The sequence below is a fragment of the Lactuca saligna genome, chromosome 8, assembly GCF_052625555.1.
Source record: "Lactuca saligna cultivar CGN05327 chromosome 8, ASM5262555v1, whole genome shotgun sequence".
NCBI classification, from domain to species: Eukaryota; Viridiplantae; Streptophyta; class Magnoliopsida; order Asterales; family Asteraceae; genus Lactuca; species Lactuca saligna.
Window position 1 is genome coordinate 240,729,782 of NC_136424.1, and position 16,247 is coordinate 240,746,028.

Consider the following 16,247-nt stretch of genomic DNA (forward strand, 5'->3'; position numbering starts at 1 on the left):
TGAGCCTAGCACCCCAAGTGTGATGCCTCAAATGCTTCACACAACACCAAATGCTCTTGGATAAACTTATGAGAGAATACTCACTTCTCAAAATCGACCAAGCCCTCTTATTTCTTAGTGTAACCGATTTTGGGTGGAGAACATGTTACTTATATAGTGTTGACACATCTAGGGTTAAACCCTAATGTGTCATGACTCTTCATTTCCATGACCCATGGGTTTGTAACTCCCATGGAGCATCCATGGAGCATCCTATGGGTGGAACCCAACTTGATAGTCCATGGAGCCTTTTAGCCCACTATACAAGATATGGATGATTTACATAATCAACCCATATATTTAATTAGTTATCTTTTGATCACTTAATTAATTCTAAATTAATTCTTGATCAAACTAATCAAATAATATTATTAATATATTAGAACTTATAATATATTAATAGTCTCCAAGTGTTATTTCTCTCATTTAGTCTATCCAATTGCATGGTGCCATGCAACCCAAATGGACCATGCCGGGTCGGGTCAAGTACATACCAGAAATAGTTATGGACTTAGACACCTTATCCAACACTTTAGACGTTTGTCATTCAAGCCGAGGCGTTATAGGTTGGTGGATAATATGATCCAACCTTTAAAAGAGGCTTGAAAATGATTCCGGGGTTAAATTACCATAGTCCCATAACTTGACTAGGTGGGGTTTTAGATAGACTCCAATGATAGTATAATGAAGGTATTTGAACAAAGAGTGACACGGGAGTTAGCCGACTTTCGATATCATTAATGTTTAAGATGTAATAGGTTTGGGGAAATTGACCTTGTTGTAGGTCATACATCATATTCGGAGTAGAAAAGTCCTTGACAACATAAAGACTTTACTAAAAGTACTTACAGTACAAGGTAGTCACATAGAAATTACTACACAACACATAGACAGGAACATAGTTCTTTAAAACAAAGAAGGAAGTAAGGTATCTCCTACTGGTGATGGTCACCCCTATGGTGAACCCTTAGTTCGGTTAGTTGATGTTTCATATCAAGTAGGTATCTCTTGTACACCCTCTGGCGTACTTGGAGCTCTATGACTTCGGCTCGGGTTTCAGCTAGTGCTTGCAGCAGGGTCTCATGGTTTCTCTCAGATCTCTCTCTTGTGATCAAGGCGTTTGGTGCGAATGGTATGCATTCTTGCATTGACATTACCCTTTTCGATATGTCGAAAGTCGTCCTGCCCTGAATTTCGTTTTGGGCGACTCTACGGATTAGGATTTGTAGAACTATATCTGCTGAGATTCCTTCGCTTGAGTGGTAGAAGCTTCGGTATCTATTAAACGACATAGGTTGATCTTGCCCTTCACTCCATGTTTCCAAGCATTCTACCCAAGGAGGCGTCGGGCCATGAAGAGTTGGACGAGGGTTAGGTTTTGAATTGGGAGCTACTGGGGGTAGGTTCTCATCCTCGAGTTCGGAGTTATCATCATCCGAAAGGTCTTCAACATGGTGATCATTCAAAAGGGAGTGGATGATCATTCTCTGGTTCTTCTCTGAACCATCCAACACTGCCTTTGATCGGGAAGTACGGGTTGTGGTGGGGATGGAGTCCAGCCATGTTATCTATACGAGAATTTAGGTAAAGAAATAATTATTAGACGAACTATCTAGATAATTATTAAATAACCTCCATTAGTTACATCATTATTTGTAAAGTGCATACCGGTTATATGTAATTAAAACAGGATAGGCTTTCGAATAAGTGAACTCAACTCCAAATTTACAAGGAACCGGGGTAAAGTAGAATTTCATAGATTCTAAGTCTATGACATCCTAGTTACATATAACCTTAGTATATCCACTTAGCAACTATCAACTTAGTAATGACGATCCTTTTTAGTTCTCACGTAAGTAATTATAGTAACACAAAATACTCCTATAGTATTTTAGACTTAGGTTCTGTTATAATGTTCTCCTTGTGGTAGTGTTTGGTAAGTTTTTAGACTTGTTGCCGCATCACAACCATTCTTGGGCATATGCTAATCTCTCCTTGGACCAGCATAGTTGATCAGGCTATGCCACTCCCAATACTGACTATACATCGCCAAGCTTACTTGTGATATTCAACAATCGTAATACTTTTGTTCTTGTCATCGCGACACCGATTTTAGTATGAATGCAGGCACGTATACTTACTTAAATATTTTATTATTCAGAAGTATAAACTCTAAGTTAGAGTATTTTTAATCCCATTGTATTTATAGTTAGTATATCTTTTATGGGTTAATATACTCAATTCACTATAAACAATGCTCTGGTACCAATCTATCACACCCCAAAACCGAGAATGGCGGAAACGTTCTGGGGCGGAGAACATCATGTAATGTATCATAACAAATGTAAAGTAGTAAATAAGCAACAACATCATCCATTGTATTAATAGCATAATTTTAATTACAAGTGTGTTCTTTCATAATATACAACAATAAAATGAATAATCAGAAAATAAGACGAATCCAGACTGCTACGTCTTCACAAAACCTGGTCATCGTACTTGTCTATTTATAACCTGAGAATACAAGTTATTTTGAAAGCGAGTATCAGCCAAAAAGCTGGTGAATTCATAAGTATCAATGTGTTTTTGACTTGTAAAACTTGTAATGAAAGACTTGATATTGTTATGAAAGAAAGTTCGTATAAGAGTGGAAATGTTTGTAAGTAATCGAAACCGTTTGGTAAACCCTAGAAATCCCTATGATTCCTATTAGTATAGATGAAATCTTGTACTAAGACCTAGTTGCTTTGAAAGTAGTCTTCTACCAAGACCCGACTGTTCGACAATTATTATTAATATAAGAAATTGTATCCTTTGGTACTAGGATACTCAAATAAAATTCACCTCATTGGTTATGTAGATGAGTCACAAGATAATGGTAATAATATAACTAAATTACGTATTATCCCTTTACACTAGGATAACTAACAGTGTTAACTTTAGACATCCGTAGATGTACATTTACCTCTGTTGCTAACAGCTTGGTGTAGGAATAGTTAATCCCTTAAAGTATACCTGTAATGTTATCAACCGAAGACATCCGTGGATGTGCATTTACCTCTATAACTAACAGAGATTCTAGGAATGGTTAATCCCGTAAAGTATCCTTTAGTACTAGGATATAAAGTCCAATCTATCTCGTCGATGATGTGATTGTATCACAAGGTAAAGATAGAAATGAGAACTATATAACAGCATCTAGACATATAATATGTGATAGTAATTTGCCATATAATATCTATGTAAAAGTATTCATGTGTAAGTATTCATGTAAACGTACTCATGTGAGCGTATCCATGTAAGAGTATTCATGTATAAGTATTCATGTAAAAGTATTCATTCATATAGCATGTAGTCTAGACTCATGAATGAACTGACTCTGGTGTAATTTCTTGTAATAGGGATAATGTTTTGTATCCCTTAAACTATTCCTTTAATAGTTTACTAGAATGTAATTGATGAGTGTCCAAGTAGGTTTATACACCCTTGCTACCCAAGAGCATCAGAACTGAATTAACTGATGGAACATTTATGACTATATATGTACATATGATATATAACTAATATTTAAACGACCTTCGGACGGGTACCCGATATCCCACCAGACCACATCCAAATCGAGGAAAAGGAAATAGGGTGGATAGCCTTCCTAAGTCTTTTAAACATTTCTTATATAACTATACATAAAGGGGCATGCAATTTATAATATAAAAGCATAAAAGAAGTTTTGTAAAACCGTTGAAAAGTCTAATAAAGAATTTGTGACTTGATGTCACTTTATAAAAACGATTGAAAGTATTTTGTTTGATAAGACAGTTTAAGTACACGGAAAACCACTGTTTGAAACACCTTTGTAACCGAGTTTGAAAGGAAGCTTACAATGTGTAAGACAGTTTGATAAAGAGCTTTAATCATGTAAAAACGTTTAAGAAAGTCATTTGAAGTAATATGGTTAGTAAAATTGTTAAACCTGTACTAATTATAAATCCCATATGATTGATTTATTAACCGCAAGTATCGCAAAAGATTGATGTTTTTCGTGCCAAAATAATTGTATGTTTGTAGTACCAAAGATGGACACATATACATACCGTATAAGTAAAGTGTTTGATTTATATATAACAATATTTTTCATCTCAAAAGTTATGATGTTATCGTGATATATTTTTCATATGAAAGTTTGCCTATAATTGTTATAAATCACCTATTATCCCGTTGATAAAAATCGTATAATGAAACTTTATTATATAACACACGATAATAATCGAGTATTTTACTTGTATTCCCCCCTTAAAAGCATATAAAAGTATTTATAAAACATTTAAAAGTGTAGTTTATAGGGGTATGAACTCACTTGATTGATTGAAGAAAGCGTGACGAAAACCGAGCAGAACTTCTACTCGAGAAAGCGGATCTCTCGAGATTTTCCGGAAATCTCGAGAGTCTCGGGAGTGTAAAACTTTCTTCCCAACTTGGATATGAAAACCGGACCTTTGGGATGACTCCGAGGGTTGAAACGCAGATCTTCGGTGCGAAAAAGGAAGGAAATTAGCAAATATGACCGGCACCCTCGCACCCTTTATATAGGGGTTGGAGGACCTCGTTACGCGGGGCGTACGAGAGTACGCGGTGTGTACTCATGCGTCATGCATGAGCGCATCCTCGGTCGAAACCTCGGAGCGACGTGGACGAATCGGAGCCTAGCATCCGAGTACGCTGGGCGTACGAGGGATCGGACTTCTTACTCATTCTTCAGATAATACCGAGTTTTAATTAAATTTATATTTTAATTAATTAGCATACTTCAAAAATTAATATCTTTCTCATACGAACTCCGTTTTCGACATTCCTTATATCCACACGAAGTTGAGACTACGATCTACAACTTTCGTTTAGACTTCGTCGGCTAGTTTTGAATTTATTTTTAATATTATATTTTTAATAGGCCGGGATAGGAAAAGTCCGTTAAAATTCCATAACTTCTTCATCCGACATCCGTTTTCGTCAGACTTTTTACCGTTGCGCTAGTATTTTTGAGCCCTTCGATTCTCATTTAGATTGTGTCGGCCAAAAGTTTCTCGATCTCTATTTCGAGTTTTTAGCTGTCTACTGTTATATCTGTAACTTAGAAAAATCACAACTTCCTCATACGAAGTCAGATTTGGACGTTCTTTTTATGTACGTTTACGGTTTGATGATATCTAAAACTCTCATTTAGATACTTAAGGCCAAAAACTATTGTATTGAAACTTCACGTTTGAAGTTTATCAATATTGTCGGTTTTGCCGAGAATATTCGGTTGGCCATAACTTCTTCGTTATAACTCGGATTTTAGTGTTCTTTATATGTATGAAAACCTTGATACGATTCCTACTACTTTATTTAACCCAAATAAGGTTTTAGGAAAGTTAAGTTTTGAACTAAATTTGACTTGCGTTCCATCATATTGCCTCGAAATATCGGGTTGTCACAGCTACTACCTGATATGTTATATGCTGGCATGATATGTTATATATGATAATATTAGAGTTCGGTTGTTACGACCGAAGGGTAGGTTAGACACCCTAGATATGTTTGATAATATGTGCTGATATGTTTATATGTTGGCATGATATGTTATAAGTAATAGCGGTAGTAGGAGGGGAATAGTCCCCAAGTTCGGTCGTTAGGACCAAAGGGGAGTTCGGACACCCCAAGTATGTTTAATAGTATGTTTATGTTATGATACATGTGATAGTAGCAGTAAAGGGTGGAATAGTCCCTGCGGGTTGGTTGTTAGGACTGACGGGTATGTCGCACCCCAGAATGGCTTGACCTAGGTAAGACGGCACCCCACGATGGCCGCATGGGTGGGACGGCACCCAGAATGGCCGCATGGGTAGGACGGCACCCCAGAGTGGTCGTATGGGTAGGTCGGCACCTAAGAATGGCCGTACCGGGTTGTTCGGGCACCACATAATTGCCCGGAAGTATGTATGCTATGTGATTGTATGTTATGTGGTACGATAGGGGAACTCACTAAGCTTCATGCTTACAGTTTACAGTTTTGGTTTCAGGTATCTCTTCAGCGAAGGGGAAGAAGCTGGCGTGGTAGCGGCACATCATACACACACTATTTGTTTTCCGCACTATGCGTTATTCTGGGATTTGTACTCTGACGCTATTATGTTTTTACGATTCGGTTTTCAGATACAAGACATGTTTTATTAAATGATATGATCGGAAGATATTTTGTTACAAATGTTTTGCAAATCACTTTCTCAAAAATGAAATTTTCGGACGTGAAAATTGGGTCGTTAGAAATTGGTATCAGAGCCTTGGTTTGTGGAATCCAGACACACCTTCGGGGGTATCTGGACTCAAACCATGGGATTAAAAGATTTTTTACAAAATAGTTTTGAGAAGGAACAAGTGTGTGATGTGCACAACCGGCCGAGCTCAAGTAAGTATTCCCCATGGTACCCATACCAGTTATCTTATGTTTATCAGTTTCAGTAGAACAACATGCTAGAATAGGACTAAGGATCTAGGAATGATGCCTTATGTGCTTGCTTTATGTGCTTCAGCTTATGAGAATTTCATACTAGTATTGAGTAGACAGTAGTAGGATAGCTTGTTTAGGTTATGCCTGGTAGTATGAGCTCAGCGTTATATGCTAGTTCAGCTTCTCATTATGAGGACAAATTTGCTTGAGTAGTTTTCCGGCATCCGAATGCCGCTTACTTTGTGCTTTGTGGGACTCTGAGTGATGGGAGTTAGCCATTAGGTGAATACTTCATGTCACATGTGATCAGGGTTGAATAATCTGAGAGTGATGGATTTGGCCCTATTGCGCAACTCTTGTCTGAGTCTAACCGTTGTAGGGATGAGTCTGTTACGTAAAGGATTATCTGAGCCTCATCACATGTGATGGTATTCATGTAATGGCTAATTGGCATTACAAGGAGGCCTTCAGCAGCTGAGGACCGGTTTGGGTGGAGTTAGAGAATTTCCCTATGGGTAAGCCTAGGATGGGAATAGCAGAGAATCAGCAGTTGTGAAAGGGACTTGGTGGAGTCAAGGCAGTCCTTGAGGAACGTACGGATAGATGTGGAAGGTAGTATGGGCCTGTACTACTGAAAGCAGAGGATGCGTACCTAAATTGAGGAAGGCCGAGACAAGACCAGGGAACTTGTAGTGGATGTGATCCCTCGATATGTATCGGTATCACTAACGAGCGGTATTATGTTTTGCAGAATGGTGGTACTACGACATAGGCCAGTAGTTGGTAGTTAAGGAGAGGGATCGGGTTCGGGATCAGGTTCCAAGGCAGTAGATGAGAGGCTACACGAGTTCATCACGTCATAGATCACCAGAGGCATCCTTGAGTCGACCCCCGTCATCTACGGGTCAATCAAGGAAGGGATAGTTGAGCTGATGGAGGATTACATCAGGCGTTCAGGAGTGATATGGCGTCTGGCCAGTCAGGATCTCGCACACTGTCCTTTAAGGACTTCAAGGGCAGTCGTGCACTAGATTTCCACGGAGCGAAGGACCCCATTACTGCTAGAAGATGGATTGCGGACATTGAGTCCGCACAGCTGACCAGTTTCTTCCCTGAGGGGTGGAAGGTACGATTTGTAGAAGGGTGTTTGAGGTACCGGGCTAGGGATTGGTGGGAGTCGGTTGGTGACTCTCTGGGAGCCTCGGCTATTAAGGCTATGACATGGTTAGATTTTGTGACCCGGTTCCGAGCAGAGTTTATGCTAGCTGTAGAGCTTCAGAACCTGGCCAGGGAGTTTTTGGACTTGAGACAGACTACGGAGACTATGGTGGAGATCACCGCCAAGTTCCTGGAGAGGGCATTGCTGGTACCCCAGTATACGGGAGATGAGGATATGAGGAGGACCTGCTAACATGATATGCTACGGGCCAACATTCGGGAGCATGTTAGTTTTTCAGTGTGCCCTACCTTGGATTCCATGATTACCAGGGCAAGGGAGAGGGAGATTGATCTGGAGCATGTTAGGAAAAGAAATTTAGAGGAGGGTCAAACGACTAGGGCTTCGAGGAAGAAGCCTAAGGGATTAGATGGTAGGCTGAAAGGCCAGTCAGGACCGGGCCGCTGCAGGAAATACGATAGGCCACATGAGGGGGCGTGTAGATTGGGATCGTCGGGCTGCTACAAGTGCGGCAAGATGGGGCATTTCAGCAGGGATTATACTGCCCCTGCACCAGTTATTCAGACGTCTGAGTTGCTATGTTTCCACTGCAACCAAAAGGACCACAAGAAGGCCAACTGCCCCCAATTGACAACAGCTTTAGCGGCAGTGAAAGCACCAGCTCCAGCAACCCTGCGGATCACTGATGGCCAGTAGGGCAAGGCATAGGCTATACTGGAGAGGAGCTGGGTATTTCAGTTGACTACCGAGGAGGCACGCGCTGCACCCGATGTGGTGACGGGTATGATTTCCTATCCTTATGCTTTATGATGCGCTGCTATGATTTTGATATGTTATGTATGTGCTCTGTTTAGGATCGTTCCATGTGAACGGTATCCCAGTTCATGTACTATTTGATTCGGGGGCTACCCGATAATTTATCTCTCTTCCTTTTAGCAAGAAGTTTCCTGAGTCTTCGGGAATGTTGGGTTGCCCTTTAGAGGTAGAGATTGCTGATGACCGATCGGTGCGAGCATTGACGGTATTCCGAGACTGTGTGCTGAGATTATTCGAGGAGCATTGTCTGGTGGACCTTGTTCCTATTCCGTTGAGAGGAAACAAGGTGATTATAGGCATGGATTAGTTGAGCCCCAATGTGGCAGTGAGAGATGACGCGCAGCAGCTGGTTCGGATCAGAACCCTAAGTGGGGGACAGTTATTAGTTCACGGCGAGAGGTCACAGCAAGGACCAACGGTATATTTAGCAGCTAGAGCTAGGCGTTACCTTCAACAGGGTTGCGTAGGATATGTCACTTATGTTATGGACACCCAGGAGGCGGGTAAGGCGACAGTGGGTGATGTGTCCGTAGTGCAAGAGTTTACGGATGTATTCCCCGAGGAGTTGCCAGGGATATCTCTGGAGAGGTAGGTGGAGTTCAGGATCGACCTAGTTCTGATGCGGCTCCGATAGTCAAGGCACCGTATCGGTTGGCTCCTCCTAAGATGCAGGAGTTGTCTATACAGCTTTAGGAGCTGTTAGAAAAGGGATTCATTAGACCGAGTAGCTCTCCTTGGGGAGCCCCAATTCTGTTTGTGAGAAAGAAGGAAAAGTCGCATTGGATGTGTATAGATTACCGAGAGCTGAACAAGGTAACGGTGAAGAACCGTTACCCACACCCAAGGATTGATGACCTCTTTGACCAGCTACAGGGAGCATCTTGCTTCTCTATGATTGATCTGCGTTCAGGATATCATCAGATGAGGGTCAGAGAGGAGAATGTGCAGAAGACTGCGTTTCGGAGGCGCTATGGCCACCACAAGTTTGTGGTGATGCCCTTCGGGCTCACCAACGCTCCTACCGCGTTCATGGACCTCATTAACCGCGTGTGTAGACTGATGTTAAACCGGTCTATGATAGTGTTTATTGATGATATCTTGGTTTTCTCTAAGACACACAAGGAGCACGAGGAGCATCTGCGAGAGGTTCTAGAGACTTTGAGGAGGGAGAACTTGTATGCTAAGTTCTCCAAGTGTGAGTTCTGGTTGCGTGAAGTGCAGTTCCTTGGGCATATCATCAACCAGAACGGGATCTTAGTGGACCCGGCCAAAGTGGAGGCCGCCATGAGATGGGAGGTTTCGAAGTCTCCATCTGAGATTCAGAGTTTCCTAGGATTAGCCGGCTATTATCGGAGATTCATCCAGGATTTCTCCAAGATAGTCGTACCCCTGACTAGGCTAACAAGGAAGGCCGTGGTCTTTCGTTGGGGGCCTGAGCAGCAGGCCGCGTTCGAGAAACTGAGATAGAGATTGTGCGAGGCTCCAATCTTAGCTCTGCCAGAGGGCATGGAGGATTTTGTTATATAGAACGATGCATCCATCTCAGGTTTAGGCGCAATATTGATGCAGAGAGGGCATGTCATCGCCTACGCGTCGAGGCAGCTGAAGCGTCATGAGGTGAACTACCCGACGCATGATTTGGAGTTGGGGGTTGTTGTATTCGCCCTAAAGATTTGGAGTCATTATCTCTATGGGGTTCGTTGTACCATCTACACGGACCATAAGAATTTGAGGTAGCTCATGGATCAGCCGAATCTAAACATGAGGTAGCATCGGTGGATGGACGTGGTAAAGGATTACGATTCCGAGATCCTTTATCACCCGGGCAAGGCCAATATGGTGGCCCACGCGCTTAGTCGTAAGGCAGTTCCGATCAGGGATATCTGCCTGAGGATGACAGTGGTGACTCCGCTGTTGGAGCGGATTCGGGAGGCCCAACATGAGGCCATGAAGGAGGAACATCGGAAGAGTGAGTGGATCATAAGGCAGGTTTCCTCCTTCGACTATGACAGTCGAGGATTACTAACACTACACCATAGGGTGTGGGTGCCATACCACGGGGGTGTGCGCCAGCATCTAATGGAGGAGGCGCACAAATCTCGGTTCTTTATTCATCCCGGGGCGACGAATATGTATAGGGATCTTCATCTGGACTATTGGTGGCCATGGATGAAGCGGGATGTGGCATGGTTTTTGGAGAGGTTCTTGACCTGCAGGAAGGTCAGGGATGAGCATCAGAGACCTCACGACAAGATGCAAGCATTGGATATTCTGTTGTGGAAATTGGAAGATATCACGATGGATTTTATCACCAAGCTTCCCAGGACCGCGCGGGGAGGGGATTCGATCCGGGTCATCATCAATCGATTAACCAAGAACACCCATTTTATCCTGATTCAAGAGAGCATCTCTGCCGAGAATTTGGCCGACATCTATATCCGGGAGGTTATGGCACGGCACGGTGTGCCAGTTTCTGTGATTTCAGATAGGGATGTGCGGTTCACTTCTAGGTTTTGGAGGAAGTTTCATGAAGAGTTGGGTACACATCTGCATTTTATCACCGCCTTTCACCCATAGACGGATGGTCAGAGCGAGCGGACCATCCAAACCCTGGAGGATGCGCTGCGATCATGCATATTAGATTTCGGAGTTAGTTGGGATACCTACCTTCCATTGGCAGAGTTCTCCTATAACAATAGTTATCATGCTAGCATTGATCGTCCTCCCTTCGAGATGCTATGTGGGAGGAAGTGCAGGACCCTGATATCTTGGGGCGAGGTTAGCCAGAGGGTAATGGGGAGCACTGAGGTAGTGCTCAAGACAACAAAGAAGATTCAGCAGGTCCGGAGCAGGCTTCAGACTGCTCGGAGTCAGCAGAAAAGCTATGCCGATAAGCGCCGATCAGACCTAGAGTTCCAGGTTGGGGATATGGTTCTCCTGAAGGTGTCGCCATGGAAAGGTGTTATTCGATTTAGGAAATGGGGCAAGTTGGGCCCCAGGTACATTGGACCGTTTAGGGTTATAGCCTGGGTGGGCAAGGTGGCATACAGGGTAGATTTGCTAGCCGAACTCAGTCAGATACACAACACTTTCCATGTTTCTCAGCTGCGAAAGTGCCTGGTGGACGCCTCAGCAATGGTACCCTTGGAGGACATTCAGTTTGATGACAGTCTGAACTACATTGAGTGACCGGTGGAAATCCTCGACCGGAATTCGAAGGATTTGAGGAACAAAATAGTGGAACTCGTGAAGGTGCAATGGCAGCACCGGAAGGGGTCGGAGTGCACGTGGGAGCTGACGGACGAGATGATGGAGCATTACCCCGAGCTATTTCAGGATCAAGCAGCAGACTTCGAGGACGAAGTATAAAATAAGTAGGGGAGATTTGTAGCACCTGGTGCTTGGTATATATTCTGTTATTAATACTTTTTCATTTTGGCCTTGGACTCGGCGAGTTGAAAAACCAAATCTCCGAGTAGAAGTGGGATGAGATGCGGGATTTAAGCTGTGGACTCGACGAGTCGGGTCCTGGACTCGGCGAGTAGGCCCTGTCTGGAAAAAAACCCTAACCCGAGGGTTTTCACCCTATTTAAACACCTTAACTTGGCCCCCTTCGTCCCATTTTCTCCCAAAAGACCCCCCATACCAAACCCTAACTGTTATTGAAGCAATTTAAGGCATTTGGAGTGATTTTGGTGCTTTTGTGATCTAAGGAAGGAAGGAAAAGCTTGAAGGATCAAGAGGAGGCTAGAAGGATCCCATTTTGAGCATCATTTTCAGTCTACAGAAGGTATAAAGTCTATACCTTATTTGTTCTTTTTTATAGATCCCATTTTGTGGAGTTTTAGGGCTTTTCTAAGCCATTTTGGTCACCAACCATGATTGCAAGCATGGTTTGGAGTTGATGTTTCGGATCTAGGTCCTTAGAGGGATTACAAAGCATAAAGGAGCGGCTCTTACACTCAAAGAAGGCCCCATGCATTGAAAGAGCATGTTTAAGGACCTTTTGAGCTCAAAGTCCCATGCAAGCACGTAAAGGTTTTAACTTTACGTGCTAGATAGATTGTAGAAGCATAGATCTATCTTCTGATCAAGGGTTTGACATCCGAAATCGAAGATTTAGTGAGAGGATGTGACCAGGTCGACAAGTCCATTCTTGGACTCAGCGAGTCCATTCTTGGACTCGGCGAGTCCATTCTTGGACATGGCGACTCCAAGGTTTCTGTCCCATATCAGTTGAGGGTCAAAAGGACCCATATGAGGGTGGAAAGGTTTTAGGGGTCCCGGGGAGTGACCCAACGTTATGGACTAAGCCATTATTCTGGAAGTTCTTTGGACTCGGTGACTGCATGAGCAGACTCAGCGAGTCCAAGGCAATCTTCTTAATGATGAAGATGAACTCGACGAGTTGTTCATACAACTCGACGAGTCAAGGACAGGACCTGTGTATCAGTTGAAGATGAACTCGACGAGTTGTTCATACAAATCGGCGAGTCGGATGAGGATTCAGTCGATGTTCAATTAGAAGGAGAACTCGTGGAGTTATCACCTAACTCCACAAGTAGATACGGGTCTAAGGACAAATGGAAGGATACGGACTCGGCGAGTTGGCAAGCCAACTCGGCGAGTCAGGTCAATTGGAAGGTGACTTTGACTTTGACTTGGTCAGGGGTAAAATGGTCATTTAACCCTAAGAACAGTTAGCAATGTATGACTAAGTGTTTTGTGGAAATTATAGTCGGATGATTTCCGGCTACTGCCTGATATGTTATATGTTGGCATGATATGTTATATGTGATAGTAGCAGAGTTCAGTTGTTAGGACCGAAGGGTAGGTCAGACACCCCAGATATGTTTGATAATATGTGCTGATATGTTTATATGCTGGCATGATATGTTATAAGTAATAGTGGTAGTAGGAGGGGATTAGTCCACAAGTTCGGTTCTTAGGACCGAAGAGTAGTTCGGACACCCCAGATATGTCTGATAGTATATTTATGTTATGATATATATATATATATATATATATATATATATATATATATATATATATATATATATGTGTGATGGTAGAAGTAAGGGGTGGAATAGTCCCCGAGGGTCAGTTGTTAGGACCGACGGGTAGGTTAGCACCACAGAATGGCTTGACCTGGGTAGGATGGCACCCTAGAATGGCCGCATGGGTGGGACGACACCCCAGAATAGCCGCATGGGTAGGTCGGCACCCCAGAATGGCCGTATCGGGTAGGTCGGGCACTCCAGAATTGCCCGGCAGAATGTATGCTATGTGATTCCATGATATGTGGTACGATGGGGCAACTCACTAAGCTTCGTGCTTACAGTTTACAGTTTTTGGTTTCAGGTACCTCTTCAGCGAAGGGAAATGAGCTGGCGTGGTAGCAGCAGATCATACACATACTCTTTGTTTTTCGCACTATGAGATATTCTGGGATTTGTACTCTGACATTATTATGTTTTTATGATTCGGTTTTCAGATACGAGACATGTTTTTATTAAATGATATGATCGGATGATATTTTGTTACAAATGTTTCGCAAATCAATTAATTAAAAATGAAAGTTTTGGACGTGAAAATTGGGTCGTTACATTTTGGCTAACGACCCTCCACTGATGAAGGAAGCGGTGGGTGAGAATGTACACTCATTAAGCTGTCATTTTATAGGCAACAACCTTATACCCCTCCTTATAGACCGGCTTCGTGAATGAGGCCTACTAACGGTAAAATCATTTTTTCTTATAAATATATAATTATTATTAAGCTTATAATATTATAAATTATAAGGGTTGAATTTTAACTTTTAAAATTCTAGGGGTTGGAATTAAAGTTTTTAAGGTGACTTTACATGTTCCAAAACTTGAGGGCAAGTTTTGTAACTTTCAAAACGTTTCATCTTTCATAACTTATGAGTTAAATGGTTTATTAAAATGAGAGACTTTTTATTTTATGTAACCTATGTGTTTCATAATGGACTTTAAAAGAGTGACTTTTGGTAATCCATAAATTGAGGGAAAACACATAATGATCAAGAATTAAACTAACAACCAAGTTACAAATTATTCCTATGATCTTCTAAACTCATAAGTTCATGAACATGCATATCAACAATTTTCAAGAATCATAAATAAACCGTATAAAACTTGAAATTTTGATAATAACCTTTGAAATTGGATTAGCATAATCATTACCACATCAAAAACAGGTTTTAAGGTTCAAAAAAGAGTTTAGGGTAATGATCCTCATTCAATACCAAGCAAAACCCTGAAATTCTGCATACAGGGGCATTGCCACATCGTGGTAAATATTGTCACATCGCGGTGAGCAGTCAGATGCAAAAAATGCAGAATTTCAACTTTTGAAAAAACATGTAGCATCAAGTATCAAGTAAACAACCCTAGGCTCTAATGCCACTTAAGGGGTTTGAGCATTCTAACACTCCTAAGGTGTACATTCAACCCTAGGAACATTGGATCGATGTTCTACTATGATACCTGCAAAATTGATTTTCCAAGGTTCTTAACCTATCTAGCATACTATGGGGAACTTTTAAAACATAAAAGATAGTAAGAAATACATACCCTTAGTTGCTTGGATTCCTTCAGAACCTTGTGAGCCTATCACCTCAAGTGTGATGCCTCAAATGTCGTACACAACACCAAATACACTTGGAATAGCCTTAAGAGAAATAGAACACTTCTAAAATCGGCTATGCCCTCTTGTTCTCACTAGTTGCGATTTTTTTCTCACATATTCCTTTTATAGTGTGTCATAAGTAGGGTTACACCATGTAAACCCTAACTTGACATGGCTCTTCATTTCCATGATCCATGGGTTCAAAGACACCATGGAGCATCCTATGGGTTTTAGCCCAACATGATAATCCATGGAGCATTAGCCCACTATACAAGTAATGGGTGATTTACACAACCAAATCATATATTTAATTAGTCTTCTTTTGATCACATAATTAATTCCAAATTAATTCTTGATCAATACTAATCAAATACTATTATTAACATATTAGAACTTATAATATATTAATAAACCTTAAGTGTTATTTGTCTCATTTTAGTCTATCCAAATGCATGATGCCATGCAACCCAAATGGACCATGCCAACCGGGTCAAGTACATCCCAAAAATAGTTATGAACTTAGACACCTAATACAACATTAATTTCATCCTAGCCTTCTCCAGAGTTTGTAACGTTTCTTCTACATCCTGTAGTAGCATGTTCTCATCCGGGCTTTTTATGACCATATCATCGACATAGCCTTCAATGTTCCGACCGATTTGGATGGTGAACAGGGAATCCACAAGCCGCTGATAGGTCGCCCCTGCATTTTTTTGTCCAAACATCATTTTTTTTATAACAAAAAGTGCCATGATCCGTGTAGAAATCCGTTTTCTCTTCGTCGTTTGTATTCATCAATATCTGGTGGTATCCTTTGTATGCATATAGGAAGCATTTCCATCGGAAGCCCTGCAAAGACTCTACCTTTTGGTCTCTTTCTGGTAGCGGGTAACAGTTTTTGGGACATGCTTTGTTCAGGTCGGAGTAGTCAATGCACATGCGCCAGCTACTATCATTTTTCCTCACCATTGTCGGGTTGGCGATCCATGTGGGGAAGATTGCTTCTCTGAGGATTCTTGCGCTGGTTAGCTTTGCCACTTCCATGTTGATTATCTTGTTTCAATCCCCTCCCTAGACCCG